Genomic DNA, 15,843 nt, shown 5'->3' with positions numbered 1-15,843 from the left:
GGGTGTTATTGGGTCCGTTGTTCGTTATTCGGGTCCGGCACTAGAGAGCGCACCCGCTAGCAGCGAACGGACCGGTCAGACCCATCGACTCAAACTTCTCCAGTGGGTGAGACCGGCTGCAACATTTCCAGGCACGACGCCCACCTACCGAAGGCCTGCGGCGGGGCAGTCCTCCATGGCCGCGGCCGGCGAGGGCACGTGCGAGGTCCCCCGAGCGGCGGCGCGGGTCGCTGACCGGACGAGGTCCCCGAGCGGCGGCACAGTGTCTTTAGTGGCTATTTTTAAATGAGCACATCAAGTGTTGAACAAGTAGTGCATGTATTTTTGCTTGTGGTGTGTCAATCAAACTAACTAAATCGTGAAATTTGCACGGCGCGTGTTGCTTTATACGGGCGTGTGCAGTCCACTGTCGCTTGTCTTTTCTGCAGCTAGCTTATTGGATTCATTTTCAGAACGCCTTCTTATTGGAGCTACTATGTGTATGATAATTTTCAGAGCAGTACAAGGCAGCGACATTTCATTGAAGATCATATACTGTGGAGTCTGTTATGTTGACGTCAATTGGACACAAAATAAGCATAATGATTCGCGATATCCTTTGGTTCCTAGGTAAGTTTCTTCAGAGCAATATATACATTGAATCCCTCGGAGGAAAAAAAAGAACATCATAGTTAGGTGTACTGATTAAGTGATGCTCATTGTCTAAAAGTGGTGTTTGTACTATATATTAATTTGTGCAGGCACGAGATAGCTAGGGTTGTAACTAAGGTTGGTACAGAAGTCAAAGACTTTAAAGTGGGTGACCATGTAGGTGTGGGAACCTATGTGAACTCATGCCGGGATTGTAAGAACTGCAACAGCTCTCTAGAGAACTATTGCCCAAAATCAGTTTTTACTTACAACGGAACTGATAGTGATGGAACTATCACAAAGGGGGACTACTCCACTCACATTGTAGTCCATGAAAGGTAAGACGGTACCATTTTAGTTGGATGTGCAAACAAGAATTTTTTTTATTGATAAAAGGTAATTTTAGGGATGAAAATATACTCCAAGTTTACTTTGTTCCACTGTAATTTCATATGCCTATGTAATCATACTGTGTAGTCTCTTATGGGAGGTGAGTAAAATTTGTGTTATTGTTGTCCAACCATTTTTATCGAAATCAGTAAATGATGAAAGAATAATATATATGGCCCATATAAGTTATACCTTGATCCTGGTTCAATACAACTTTTCTATAAGGTAAAATTTTCTGTTGATTATTAATTGACATTTTAGGTACTGCTTCAAAAATACCCGATGGCTACCCTTTGGCAAAGGCAGCACCTCTTCGATGTGCTGGAGTCACTGTTTATACTCCAATGGTGCGACACAACATGAACCAACATGGAAAGTCACTAGGAGTCATTGGACTCGGTGGTCAGGGTCACATGGCAGTGAAATTTGGTAAAGCCTTTGGTCTCAAGGTCACAGTTTTCAGTACAAGTGAATCAAAGAGAGAAGAAGCCATTAGCCTCCTTGGAGCAGTTAATTTTGTTATATCATCAGACACACAACAGATGAAGGTATTGCACATTGCACAGTATCAACATACCTAGTACTTGATAGTTCCAAAATATGAGACAATTTAGTTTTGTACTTTTGTCTTAAGTCAAACTTCTCGAATCTTGATCAAAATTATGACCATGGACAGTTTCTTATGCTGAGAATAAAGATACGTTGCAAAATAATGTTTGTTCTGCTTAACCTGAAAACTGATCGTGACTATATGATCTCTTGCTTTTGCAGTCCCTGAAAAACTCCCTGCACTTCATAGTTGAGACTGCTGCTGGTGACCATCCATTTGATCCATATCTCTCACTCCTTAAAGTTGGTGGTGTGATGACAATAGTGTGCTTTCCAGGTGAGATCAAAATGCACCCTGCAAGCCTCAATTGTTGTAGTTCTCTGTCCTGACACTTGTGTAGTGAAAATATATAAACGTGGTAACAAAAGCAAAATCATTTAGATTTAACCTAAACTTCTTTTTATAGGTGGGCGGACCTTGTCTGGTAGTATTATTGGGGGTACAAAAGACATCCAAGAAATGGTCACCTTTTGTGCAGAGAACAAAATCTATCCAGAGATTGAGATCGCCAAAGGGCGCCTAGCTCAAACGGTTAGGTGACCCAGCGGCACTCCTCAGGTCCTGCGTTCGACTCCCCGTGGGAGCGGATTTCAGGCTGAGGTTAAAAAAATCCCCTCGCCCGTCCCCAGGTGCCAAAGCGCAGTAGAAGGTCCCGGCCCGGTTCTCACAGGGTAACGGTACCTCATGCGTCAGGATGGGGGCGGGGGTTCGGGGGTTTTCTTGATCTGTGTGAGAAGATCTTCTTCTTAAAGGGAAACCCGTGGGCCGTCATAACCCCCGCAGGTCAAGTTTTTTATATCAACGAGGTTCTCGCGAGGCTTGTTAATCGAGATCTTAAATACCGTTTTGTAATCGACATTGAGAACTCTTTCAAGTAGCATGCTCATTCACATGCTCTCGTCTTTTTGTCAATGTATGAGAGCAATCACAATGTGACTCATTCCAAATAAAGTGTAAACATGATAAATAATAGGGGGAAATAAGTTTGTTTGTGATGATAAAGTCGCTCTATAAATAAGGCACTGATGTGTTCCACTTCCACAATACCTCCTAGTCCTAGTTTTGCTGCTTGCTCCGATAAATAAGAGCTTACAAGTCTGCCTACAATGCCCAAATGAGCAGTAGTGCTCTTTTACATGCAACAGTTTGAGTCCAACTAGAACACTGTCGCACATGTCTATCAAAAAAATTGCTATGTTTTTATTCACTCATATCCTTTTTCTTTTAAGAAAACATCTGGTAGAAAAATGAATGGAATGTTCCAAATTACACCGCCTTTTGGACCTCATTTTGATTCTTTACGATCACTCTCCTTCAGAAAGTAAGCAATCTCATGCTGTTTCAACCTTAGTTTCACACTTCCGACGTGAAATATTAAATACAACAGATAGAATTTAAAATACTATTGGTAGATATGATTTTTTTCTAGTAAGGTAGCGAGGTCCATGGACATACTAGTTTTGATAAACTACAAATGGTTTTTTAACCGCAATATGATCATCTAGTCGTTGAACCTAGATTTACCGACAACAATGTCATCCCTCGAGCAATTGGCCACCTCTAGCAATTGGCCATCCCTCTAACAATTTACCGACAACAATATGCCATCTCTTAATCTTGGAATCAGGATTCTCTCATTTGGATTAGTTCTCATCAACCAATGCAAAGGAATCAGAATCCCTAGGTCATTGTCCAATCACCTTGAAATCGATTCCAATTCCACACGCATGGCTTCCACACCGGTCAAGCAAACCGAGAATCGGTGCACGTTGCACTGGCACGATGGCACCCACATGGCCGCATCAGTGTCGGTCACCCCTTCCCTAACACTCAATCAAGGCCACCATTGATGTGCTCGGTAGGCGCATTCGGTATTACCAAACCGATGGGTTCGTTACTTCGGTTCCCACAGAAATTCGGTTCCTCGGAAAATATGTAACGATCGGTTCCTTCCAAAAATCGGTACCGAGGAAATTCGGTTTCGTTATTTTTGGTTCGGATTCGGTATTTACCGAAAAATACCGAACTGATAACATGGACATGTAATAGCAGGTTCAAACGCTAATTTTGACATGATTTCATAGAAAATAATAGGGGCTGTTCGGCAAGACTTATTTACGGTTGTTTCAATAGTATTCTGTGAGAGAGATTGGGGCTACTGAAGCGTTGAAAAGCCGTTGAAACCAGCAGCCAAACAGCCCCATAGTGCCAAATACATACATATAAATGTCCACAAGACTATAGTAGACTACCACAAATACATAATATAATAGTCTACAATAGTACTATCAATCATATAACAACACTCAAACTTAGCACATTTCACATAGCTCAGTAAATTCGGTTTTCCGAGGTCCTGGGATTTAGGAACCGAATAGGGTACCGAAAAAATCAGTTTTGGTATTTTCGGTTTGGTTCTCGGTATTTTTTGCCCAGGCCTAGTGCTCGGTGCTCATTAATGTTGCCATACCCATTTTATTTGGGTATGCATGGTGCTCCCTTCCCTCGCTCACTTGTGGCCGTCCATAAGTCCATTGATGCGCTCCCTCCTGCGTCCTCTCGACCGCATTGCATCGACACCCCTCAATTCGTCCCATTATTTGGAGATTTGCCGCTATAAATCAAACCAATTGGTCAGTTCTGAATCCAAGACAGTGGCACAAATCTAATATAGATAATCATTCGTCCATTCCAGTCTGATTCTTGTCCTCAGTTTTGCTTTCGTAACCTCATCTTTGCATCCACCAGCTTTAGAAAGAATGCGCCAGTTTCAGAGTCAGAGATGAATGGTTCCAAAAAAAATACCTCTTCTTTCACTGTTCGGGCTTGCAGTACTGAAATGCCGACATTTGCAATACAGAGGCATTATGTTCCATAGACAAGCTAACAAGAACGAAAGGAACCATCAATGCTACGCTACAGAACAAGCTGGGCTGCTTAAACTCTATGGCCACAAAGCAAAATCGGAGATTACAAGTTTTGGCTAAAAATGACGTACATTACAGAATAGTGCGCTTACGGGTATCATGGCCAAATACAAATTCAGCTGGCCACACAGTAATGAACGGTGCAGGAGAGCTCCAACCGCTGGTTAAGCTATATCTTTAAATGCATTAAGCAGAACTTACTGAGTATAGCTCAAATCTAAACTGGCAACGACTTACACTTCCACCAGTTTAGACTTAACCTAGATTTCTATACATGTCTGGGATGATTAACCTAACATGATAAATCCTCATCAATATTCATAGTATATGATAAGTTGATAATATAACATATAGTCCTTTTTTCCTAGATGAAAAACACATTCATGTAAAACACATTAAGACCTCATTCCACATTCCCACTGATATGCTCCAACAAGATTTTTTTCTCAACCATGGGTGACCACAGTGCTTTGTTAAAAGGGTCCACAGGAGGTTTAAAGGATCAGTAGTATGCCTCCAAACATGTCACATGCTGGGAAAAGATTTAAGTATTTAACAGCAAAGCAGCTTAGAGGCCTGCCAAATAGAAATAGCTAATGCACCGAAAAGAGCTTAACACCTAACATAGCTGCAACCAGCAGATACTTCAGAAATCACTTCATTCTACTAGTACAAACCACCCATCTACTGATCTACCGCCTGTCATGTGGGGGCGCACGTATACCCGGCGTCGTCGTGCCCGTGACATCCGCCGAGCCGCAGAGCGAGCGTCCAGCGCGGCTGACGCCCAGGCCACCAAGCGTGGCTAGGAGAAAATTTAGCGATTTGTTTCCTTGGCTGTTACCTTGAGTCTAGGGAGTTTGTTTCCTCTTTTTATTTGCCAAAGTTAGTTGAACCACGGGCTATATATATCTTGTACGTGAGAACATTGAAATCATCAAGAAAGTATTACCCCAAACTCTATCTCTCTCTTTTGTTCTTAAGCCTGCGGCGGAGGGGCAAACCTCGCCGGAGAAGACGGATCGCGGCTACGAACTACGTAGCCGAGGTCGTGCTATCTTAGGGTTTGACGCCCTTGACAACCTGGTATCACAGACCAAACGATCCTCTACTCCCACCGCTAGCGCAGCGCCGTCACCCTCCACCATACACCCTAGCCCACAAACCACCACCGCGCCATCATCACCCGATCCCGCCGCGTCCCGCGTCGCCATCATGGGTGACAACGGTGACTTGAAGCCAACCCTGGAGGCCATCGCCACGGCCCTGGCCGCCCTGCAAACGTCGTCCGAGGCCACCACCGCCGCCCTGCAGGCCCTCGCCTCGGAGCCTTCGTCTTCGTCCTCGGGCTCCAAGGCACCGACCGGGGAACACCACCACGACAGGCCACCGAAGCACTGGCGCCCGGAGTTTCCTCGCTACGACGGCAAGACAGACCCGCTCATCTTCATTAACAGATGCGAGTCTTTCTTCATCCAGCAGCACGTCATACCCGCGGAGCGAACGTGGATGGCTTCGTACAATCTGCAAGAGGGCGCGCAGCTTTGGTTCATGCACCTCCAGGAGACCGAGGGGACGCCAACGTGGGAGCGTTTCAAGGAGCTCCTCAATCTGCGCTATGGGCCTCCCCTCCGGTCGGTCCCCCTCTTCGAACTCTCGTCGTGCCGCCGCACCGGGTCGGTCGAGGACTACTGTGACCGGTTCCAAGCCCTACTGCCCCGCGCTGGTAAACTTGATGAAGCGCAGCGCGTGGAATTGTTCACGGGTGGCCTCCTACCGCCGCTCAGCCTCCAAGTGCAACAGCAACACCCGCCGACCCTCGCCGAGGCCATGAGTCTCGCTCGTCAGTTTGAGCTCATGGAGCCGTACCTCTTTCCGTCCAAGACGAGCGGCAAGGGCGTTCTGTCCACTCCAGCACCGCGGCCGGCCCAGCATCCAATCCCAGTGATCAAGGCGGCACCAGCAACTACGTCGGTGGAGGGGCGGCCAGTGCGCTGGCTCACCCAAGCCGAGCAGGAGGAGCGCCGTCGCCTCGGCCTTTGCTTCAACTGCGACGAGCGGTACAGCAGGGGGCACAACAAGGTATGCAAACGCTTGTTCCTGCTGGACAGTGTCGAAGACGAGGACGAGGATGACGCGGTCGAGGAGCAGCCAGACACCAAGGACGCCAAGGACTCGGCCGTCTTCTCCCTGCACGCTGTGGCCGGGATCTACACCAACAACTCCCTGCTCCTGCGTGTGTCCCTGGGTGCCACCTCCCTCGTCGCATTGGTGGACACCGGGTCGACCCACAACTTCATTGGGGAAGCCGCGGCCGAGCGCACGGGACTTCAGCCCCAGCCGCGCCCCCGACTGACGGCCACGGTGGCCAATGGCGACAAAATCGCCTGCCCAGGCGTGTTCCGGCGCGCGCCCATCTGCATCGAAGGCATCACGTTCAACGTCGACCTCTTCGTCATGCCGCTCGCCGGTTATGATATGGTGCTCGGCATGCAGTGGCTGGCGCGGCTGGGGTGCATCGAGTGGGACGTTCCTGGCCGCAGCATGGCGTTCCAACATCAGGGCCAGCGCGTTTCTTGGCAGGGCATCACCCCCCAGCATGGCCCGGGCGCCCACGCGGTCTCCGTCGACGACAACCTCCTGGAGGGCCTGTTGGGTTCCTTCCCCGACGTCTTCGCCGAACCCACAGGCCTTCCACCACCGCGTGCTCGTGATCACGCCATCGTCCTCAAGCCGAACGCTTCACCAGTGGCTGTCCGCCCATACCGGTATCCGGCGGCCCACAAAGACGAGCTCGAGCGACAGTGTGCCACCATGATCGCCCAGGGCATTGTTCGGCGCAGCGACTCCGCGTTCTCGTCCCCGGTCCTCCTCGTCAAAAAGCCGGACGGGACGTGGCGTTTCTGCGTCGACTACAGGGCGCTGAACGCGCTCACGATCAAGGATGCGTTTCCGATCCCGGTCGTCGACGAGCTCCTCGACGAACTCCATGGCGCACGGTTCTTCTCCAAGCTGGACCTGCGCTCCGGGTACCACCAGGTGCGGATGCGCCGTGAGGACATCCACAAGACGGCCTTCCGCACCCACGACGGCCTATACGAGTTTTTGGTGATGCCATTCGGCCTCTGCAACGCGCCGGCAACTTTTCAAGCTCTGATGAATGATGTACTTCGGCCGTTTCTTCGTCGCTTTGTACTCGTGTTCTTTGACGATATTTTGATATACAGCAAGACGTGGGCGGATCACCTTCGCCACCTCCGGGCCGCCCTCACCGAGCTCCGTCGCCACCGACTCTTCGTCAAGCGCTCAAAGTGTGCGTTCGGGGTGCTGTCCGTCTCCTACCTCGGCCACGTGATCTCGGAGGCGGGCGTCGCCATGGACCCGGCCAAGGTGCAGGCCATCCACGACTGGCCGGTGCCGCGGTCGGCGCGCGCGGTTCGCGGCTTCCTCGGATTAGCGGGCTACTACCGCAAGTTCGTACACGGCTACGGCATGGTCGCGGCTCCTCTGACGGCGCTCTTGAAGAAGGACGGGTTCTCATGGACACCGGAGGCGGCCGCGGCTTTCGACGCCCTCAAGTCCGCGGTCACTTCGGCGCCCGTGCTCGCCATGCCGGACTTCACCAAGCCGTTCATCGTGGAGTGTGACGCATCGACCCACGGCTTCGGCGCCGTGTTGATTCAAGTCGGCCACCCGCTCGCATTCTACAGTCGGCCGGTTGCGCCCCGCCACCGTGCCCTTGCTGCATATGAGCGTGAGCTCATAGGCCTCGTCCAGGCGGTTCGGCATTGGAGGCCGTACTTGTGGGGCCGTCGGTTCGTCGTCAAGACCGACCACTACAGCCTCAAATACTTGCTCGATCAACGGCTCGCTACCATCCCCCAACACTAGTGGGTGGGCAAGTTGCTGGGGTTCGACTTCTCGGTGGAGTACAAAGCCGGAGCGTCAAATACGGTGGCAGACGCTCTCTCGCGTCGTGACACGGCGGAGACCGGCGCGGTGCTGGCCCTCTCGGCGCCCCGCTTTGATTTCGTCGCTCGCCTCAAGCAGGCCCAGCAGACCGATCCAGTCCTCGTCGCGCTACACGATGATGTTCGCGCGGGCACCCGCGTGGCGCCATGGAGCGTGGTTGACGGCATGCTGCAGTTTGGGGGCCGCTTATACATACCACCGGCGTCTCCCCTTCTTCAAGAGATCATGACCGCGATACATGCGGAGGGACACGAGGGCGTCCAACGCACGCTGCATCGACTTCGCCGCGACTTTCACTTCCCTAACATGAAACAAGTTGTGCAGGATTTTGTTCGCGCTTGCGCCACATGCCAGAGGTACAAGTCCGAGCACCTCCACCCCGCTGGACTGCTCATGCCACTTCCAGTTCCTCAAGGCATATGGACGGACATCGCACTCGACTTCGTGGAGGCTCTACCGCGTGTCAAGGGGAAATCAGTCATCCTCACGGTGGTTGATCGTTTCAGCAAGTACTGCCACTTCATCCCCTTGGCGCACCCCTACTCGGCGGAGTCCGTCGCCCAGGCGTTCTTCACCGACATCGTCCGCCTTCACGGCGTACCGCAGTCCATAGTGTCGGACCGCGACCCGGTGTTCACGTCCACCTTCTGGCAGGAGCTGTGGCGTTTGGTGGGTTCCAAGCTGCACATGTCGACCGCGTTCCACCCGCAGTCTGACGGACAGTCCGAGGCGGCCAACAGGGTGATCATTATGTACCTGCGCTGCCTCACCGGGGATCGGCCTAAGCAGTGGCTACGGTGGCTGCCGTGGGCGGAGTTCGTCTTCAACACCGCATACCAAAGCTCGCTCCGGGACACTCCGTTTCGGGTGGTTTACGGTCGGGAACCGCCGTCCGTCCGTTCGTACGAGCCGGGGGAGACCCGTGTCCCGGCTGTCGCCAAGACCATGGAGGAACGGGATGCGTTCCTTGCTGACGTTCGTTACCGTCTTGAGCAGGCACAGAAGACGCAGAAGCGACACTATGACGCCAATCACCGTGAGGTCGTGTACAAGGTGGGCGATTGGGCTCTGTTGCGCCTGCGCCACCGCGCTCCTGCCTCGCTGCAGCAGCCCGTGACCGGCAAGCTGAAGCCGCGATTCTACGGCCCCTACCTCGTCACCGAAGTCATTAACCAGGTGGCCGTCCGCCTCGCCCTTCCTCCCCAGGCTCGTCTCCATGACGTGTTTCATGTGGGCGTTCTAAAGAAGTTCGTCGGCCCACCACCTACTGCTACGCCACCGCTGCCTCCGATTCACTACGGTGCTGTGGCCCCGGAACCTGAGCGCGCCATCCGCACACGCCTGGCTCGGGGAGTTCGTCAGGTCCTTGTCCAGTGGAAGGGCCAGTCCGCGTCTTCGGCTACATGGGAAGATGTTGAGCCATTCCTCTCCAAATTTCCATCCTTTCAGCTCGAGGACGAGCTGAACCTCGAGGGGGGGAGAGATGTCATGTGGGGGCGCACGTATACCCGGCGTCGTCGTGCCCGTGACATCCGCCGAGCCGCAGAGCGAGCGTCCAGCGCGGCTGACGCCCAGGCCACCAAGCGTGGCTAGGAGAAAATTTAGCGATTTGTTTCCTTGGCTGTTACCTTGAGTCTAGGGAGTTTGTTTCCTCTTTTTATTTGCCAAAGTTAGTTGAACCACGGGCTATATATATCTTGTACGTGAGAACATTGAAATCATCAAGAAAGTATTACCCCAAACTCTATCTCTCTCTTTTGTTCTTAAGCCTGCGGCGGAGGGGCAAACCTCGCCGGAGAAGACGGATCGCGGCTACGAACTACGTAGCCGAGGTCGTGCTATCTTAGGGTTTGACGCCCTTGACACCGCCAATCCAGAATCCCTCAGTACCAGTGCTGCAGAATGAGCCTGTGCGGCTGTGCCTTCATGACTTGTTCTTGGCCCAATCTAGCACCTTGCTCTGATAAGATTAAGTACAAACATAAATAGGAACAGATCAGACAACACTGCTACATGCAGTACTTGACAAATTGATAATAGCAAGCCAGTAAGGTTTGTCTACATAAAAAACAACCGTAGAGAAATGTCACAGGGGTTTGACCTTGAGTCGTTTTCCCTTTTTCCCACATACTTAGCATGGAAAAAAGGAAAGCAAAAACACATGAAAAAAGGAGTAAGTAATGATCACTTGCATTCTTTTCCAGTTCCAAGTGGACATGCGAACAGTCCTGAACAAAAATTAAGGGTGAACTCTGTTTCTAGAGTGGAGTTAAAAATGTCCTGGAAAAGCTAATGTATCTTTACATAAAGATACCTCAACTGACAACCATGATGTAAAATCAGTTCGCTTCCCAGGAAGTAATCTAAATCATTAGTGCAATACTGACTAATTTTGTGAAATGCCAATAATCAGTCGAAGTTCCGCATTCAACTTAGGTTGTTATGTGATGAATGGTAAAAGGGACCGGTAGATGAGGAATTGGGCCTTTCATTTGTTCTATGATAATGTGATGCATGCTATTGCAAAGATGACATTAGGCTAAACTTCTCAGAAATCTTTGATTTATGCTCTAACTTTGAAAATACTACTCCCACTGTTTCTTTTTGTTAGGCATTTTAGCTCTAAGCACGCAGATTAAAGAACATCAAAATCAAGATAACAAGAAAAAAGACTTTATTAGTCATGCTGTTTGTGCATACATGGAAAAAATACACCAGCTGCATGGTCTCCATTTATAGCTTGCGTCCTTTCAAACTCCCAATCCTATCATGATGGCAATACAAAGCAGAGGGAAGCTGTTGATGGTGGAGCCAAGTAATTTGTTTGCAGGCACTATTCCAACGGTAAAAAACAGGGGAAAATAGGAAGTGGTGAATCAGACTTCTAAATTTTTAACCCCCAACAAAATGGGGAGAAAAAATGTTTCCCTAACATATAGATATGGAAATAGTAAATTATGGTAAAATAGAGGGGGCGTCAGCTTGACAAACAAATGATTATCAATTATACCAGCTGTAAGACCAATGGAGAAAGTGGTGTTATTATCTAGCCCCCGTGTAGTGTCTATGATTATTAACCATTTAACCCCCAACAAAATGGGGAGAAAAAATGTTTCGCTAACGTATAGAAATGGAAATAGTAAATTATGGTAAAATAGGGGGGACATCAGCTTGACAAACAAATGATTATCAATTATACCGGCCGTAAGACCAATGAAGAAAGTGGTGTTATTATCTAGCCCCCGTGTAGTATCTATGATTACAAAAGACTGGGTTCAGAGGAAAATGTGAGTATCTTGATTTAAACTTCTTAACACATTTGACAACTGTCAATAATATCTTATTTAGATGGAGACAAGTAATCTGAGTATCTAGATCGCTGAAAAAGAAAAGAAGTAGATGGTACACCAAGAACAGTAAAAAAAAGTTGTACAGTTCACTCAGGACAAACCTTGTGGGATCACTCATCGTTATCATGCCCACCATTCAATGGAGGAAAGGTGGGAGGCCAAACCATCATGAAGGGAGAGACTCCGATCAGGGATTCACGTTGTGCTAGCTCATACACTTTCTTCACTGTCCTGCTCGAAATATGCAAGTAGAAGACTTTCTTCTGTATGCTGAAGAACACAAATCAGCATTATCCCCAACCACAGCCACTCGAACATCAGCACCCTGAGAACACCAAGTAGGATCTGCATTGGACCCAAACACCTGACGCAAAGAAATTGTATCGATCAGCTCCCAGTTGCCAGTGCTACTGTGGTCCATAGTGTAGCGCCAGCTGACATGAACGAGACAAAAATCCAGAACCTTCTGCTCGGGACAGAGCAATGTTTGCGTCATACTCATACTCCACTCCATTTGGGAGTTTAATAGAGAGCAAGCTCATGGATTGGATATCTAATCCAAGAATGTACTGTGCTTATGCATATTATGGGTGTCGAGGTAGAACCCGAGGAGGCGGGGCGGGTGGAGACGGCTGAGGAATGCGGGGTCAGAGGCGTGCCTGAGCCAGCGCTTGGAGACGGCGGCGGCGCGGACGAGGCAGGTGGGGAAGTCGAGGCGGAGGAGGATCTCGCGGAGGAATGGTCGTTGCCGAGCACCGCGGAGATCTGGGCCGCGGATGCCGCTTGCGGCGGCAGCTGGGGAGGCTCCGTGGTCTTTCCCGTCGAATCCATTGCCACCGCGATGTGGCACTCGCCACTAGGGAAAGAAGAGCGCAGATTTGGGCGGATTCTGGAGGGAGTAGCACAAGCCAAGCCTAGGGTTTACGTTTGGATCGAGCGGAGGGAAGAGACGGAGATCGGGAGAGCGAGGTAGCAGAGCTAAAATGCGGTCTTCCCATCTTCTCTTCCACCGTGTCTTTAACTGTGAACCGTTCAACAGTAACAGGACGGGTGTGCTCTGTCAACTGCCTGGTCCTCAGCATAAGGATTCCACCAAGGATCAAGCATAATCACATGGCAAGCAGCTACCATGTTTAGACCAAGATTGAAGCCTTCAGTGACGTAAGCATTACTCTTACCTGAAGAATGAAAATGATTATCAATATTCACTAGTGAAATGTCGGTAAATATTGTTGAATAAGAAAAAAAAATGAAGAATGCAGGAACGAACCTCGGGATTCTCCAGTTTTAAACTCGTTCACTTCTTTTTCTCTCTTCATTTCCTGTTGACTTTTGGATTTTTGGATTTTTTTTATTTGATTTGGCATTATTCAACAAGAAAAAAATTCGACAAATTCCCTTTTTTTTTGAAAATTATGAGAACCAATCCTACTACTTCGCGATATTGAGAGACATCGCTCCATCTAGCCTCCTAAGGGCCTGTTTGTGACAGCTCTAAGTGCCCCAGATTCAAGAAAAAACGACTCTAGATCACACTTTTCTAGCCAAACACTTCAACTCCATGAGATCTGAAGCACCCAAAAATCTGGATTTGGGGGGCCAAATCCATGGATTCCATGGAGGTGCTCTGAAAACGCATGTTTCGTACCTCCCCATGAAGCTGGGTGGTTATTACCCACCATTGCCATCCATTACACACAAAATAATGGTTCGTTTCTTTTTCTTTCCCTTCCTCCTCGCGACTTGCGACTCCCACCATTGCCAGCCGCCTTCGCACGCGCAGGCCGTGGCAGCCGCGCCGCTCGCCCCTGGGCAACCGCGCTCATGCGCGGCCACACCCCGGCTATGGCACACCCTTGCCCCTGTCCAGCCGGCACCCCACTGCACCTCCCTCCCCTCCGCGCCTCTTAGAGCCGTCGAGAAGCTCTGAAGGTGCCGTCAGCCCCGCGCGCTACTCGCCCCCACCACCGGCCGCATGCGCCGCCCTACCCCGCTGTCGCTCCCTCCCAAACGTCGGCGTGTGCGCTCCCTCCCTGGAGCCCAGGTCGTGTCGGCCACCGACTGCGGTGGCCTCACCCAGGCCGCGCCGAGCCTCGCCCACGCGCTAGCCAGACGCGCTCACCCCCCACACCGTCTACTGCATGAGAGAGACCAAAATGATGAGGAAGGGATGAGGTGTATGATGTGTGGGGCCAGACTAACTCATAGGCTCGAATTAGCTAGATGTTGGGCTGGCCCAGCAGATCCACCTTGGAGCTCTCCCAAACACTTTTTTCAGTAAGAGTGAGATCCCAGATCAAAGTTGGAGCTGCTCCAGAGTGGATCTGGTGCTCTAGATCTGAGTTTTCAAACTTGGAGCTGTCCCAAACAGGCCCTAAATTGTATACCATTGTTGTTCAGTGAAAGCTCCAGCAAATCCAACATTGTCATTTATGGCTTTCAAAATTTATACACAAATGAGAAGTGTAAGGACTACAACCTAATCCACCTGAATAGGCAGGATTTAACACTGTCATTTATGGCATTGGTTACCTAAAATAGACAGGATTTACTGATGTAGTGAATCACTGCAATTTAAATGCTTGGTTGAGGGGTACATGTCTTTTCCCTCCCTGCTTAAGTTGTCCTAAAAAGAAGTCCTTACATTTGAAGACAAGGGGGATAAGTTTGTATCTTACTGAAGAAAGATGATGCAAATTTTAAGGTGCCTTGAACTTCTGCCAAGAGCTGCTAAACAAGGTAAGCACACAAGACAAGTATATGAATGAAATTGCAAGGTGATAGTGTGCAAACCGAACCGGGCAAGAGAGATGAACACAATGATTTATCCCTGAGGTTAGGTTGCTTGTCGGCAACCTACGTCCTCGTTGTGGCGAGTCCAAGCTAGGTGGTTCACGCGCTACTTGGGATCACACGCCAAGCCCACCACTCGGGCGTTGTAAGAACCACACTAGAGAGGCACTCCAACTAGCCACGATTCCACTAGAGTTGCTCTTTGTGAATCTCCCGCAGGGAATGAGCACAAGAGCCCCTTACAATCAATTGATCGGAGCCAGGCAACAATCACCAAACCGCTCAACGATCCTCCGCTGCCTCCAAGCCGTCTAGGTGGTGGCAACCACCAAGAGTAACAAGAATTCCATAGCCAACATGATCACTAGTGCCACTAGATGCCTCAACTCAATGCAAATGCCCTAGGATCACTCTCAATCTCACTTTGGATGATGCACTAAGCAAGAAGATGAGTGGGAGATGTTTTCTTATGCTCAAGAGGTGCTTCAATACGTTGGGGAGCCAAGAGAGCCGCCCACAAGCCGACCAAGACCAATTTAAAGACACCCAAGGAGCCAAGTGACCGTTGCTCACACAACAGCAAGCCAACCGACCGTCAGACCACTCTGTCGGGACCAGTCGGACCATTAGGTCCAGTGTCCTGACGCCCTCAGTTCTTGCCACGTGTCCTAGCCGTTGGGAATTCGACCGTTAAGTGCTGAAACTGCTCTCTGCGCGGTCCGACTTCATCAGAGTCCGATGACCATCAAACCATTGAACAGGAATGGTCTGACGCGATCCAGTAAGGGTCCAGAGAGGGTTTTTGCCCTCGGACCGAGTCTGACACCCACCGTTGGACCAATTTGAATGGTCTAGCGCCTCTCTGACCAACACCTGCATAGTTTGACTCACATGAACAGTGCGCATGTATAGTCCGATGCCCCTATTCCGCAGGGTCCGACGCTCCCGTGCGCTCAAGCCTGCCTAGGGTTAGCCGTCGGGCCGTTCGAGAGATGGTCCGATGCTTATGGCAACAAGGGTCTGATGCCCCTGTTTCTTCTCCTTTAGCTCAACCTTCACCCCTTTTGCAAATGTGCCAACTCCAAAGTGTTCCAAACTTTGTGCACGTGAGTTAGCATTTTTCAAAGGGTTTTATGCATACTCACTAGGTCCTATTGCACATGCATGGAAT

General features: G+C 50.0%; 1 pseudogene; it reads left to right on the top strand.

The window, feature by feature from the left end:
• The first annotated feature begins 175 nt into the window (after window positions 1–175).
• LOC136479726 (probable cinnamyl alcohol dehydrogenase 1) lies at window positions 176–2,508 on the top strand (annotated as a pseudogene).
• Window positions 2,509–15,843: the final 13,335 nt, after the last annotated feature.

This window comes from Miscanthus floridulus, chromosome 9 (assembly GCF_019320115.1).
Source record: "Miscanthus floridulus cultivar M001 chromosome 9, ASM1932011v1, whole genome shotgun sequence".
In the NCBI taxonomy this organism is placed as follows: domain Eukaryota; kingdom Viridiplantae; phylum Streptophyta; class Magnoliopsida; order Poales; family Poaceae; genus Miscanthus; species Miscanthus floridulus.
Note: the sequence above shows the minus strand (reverse complement) of the source record. Positions and strands in the feature narration are given on the sequence as shown.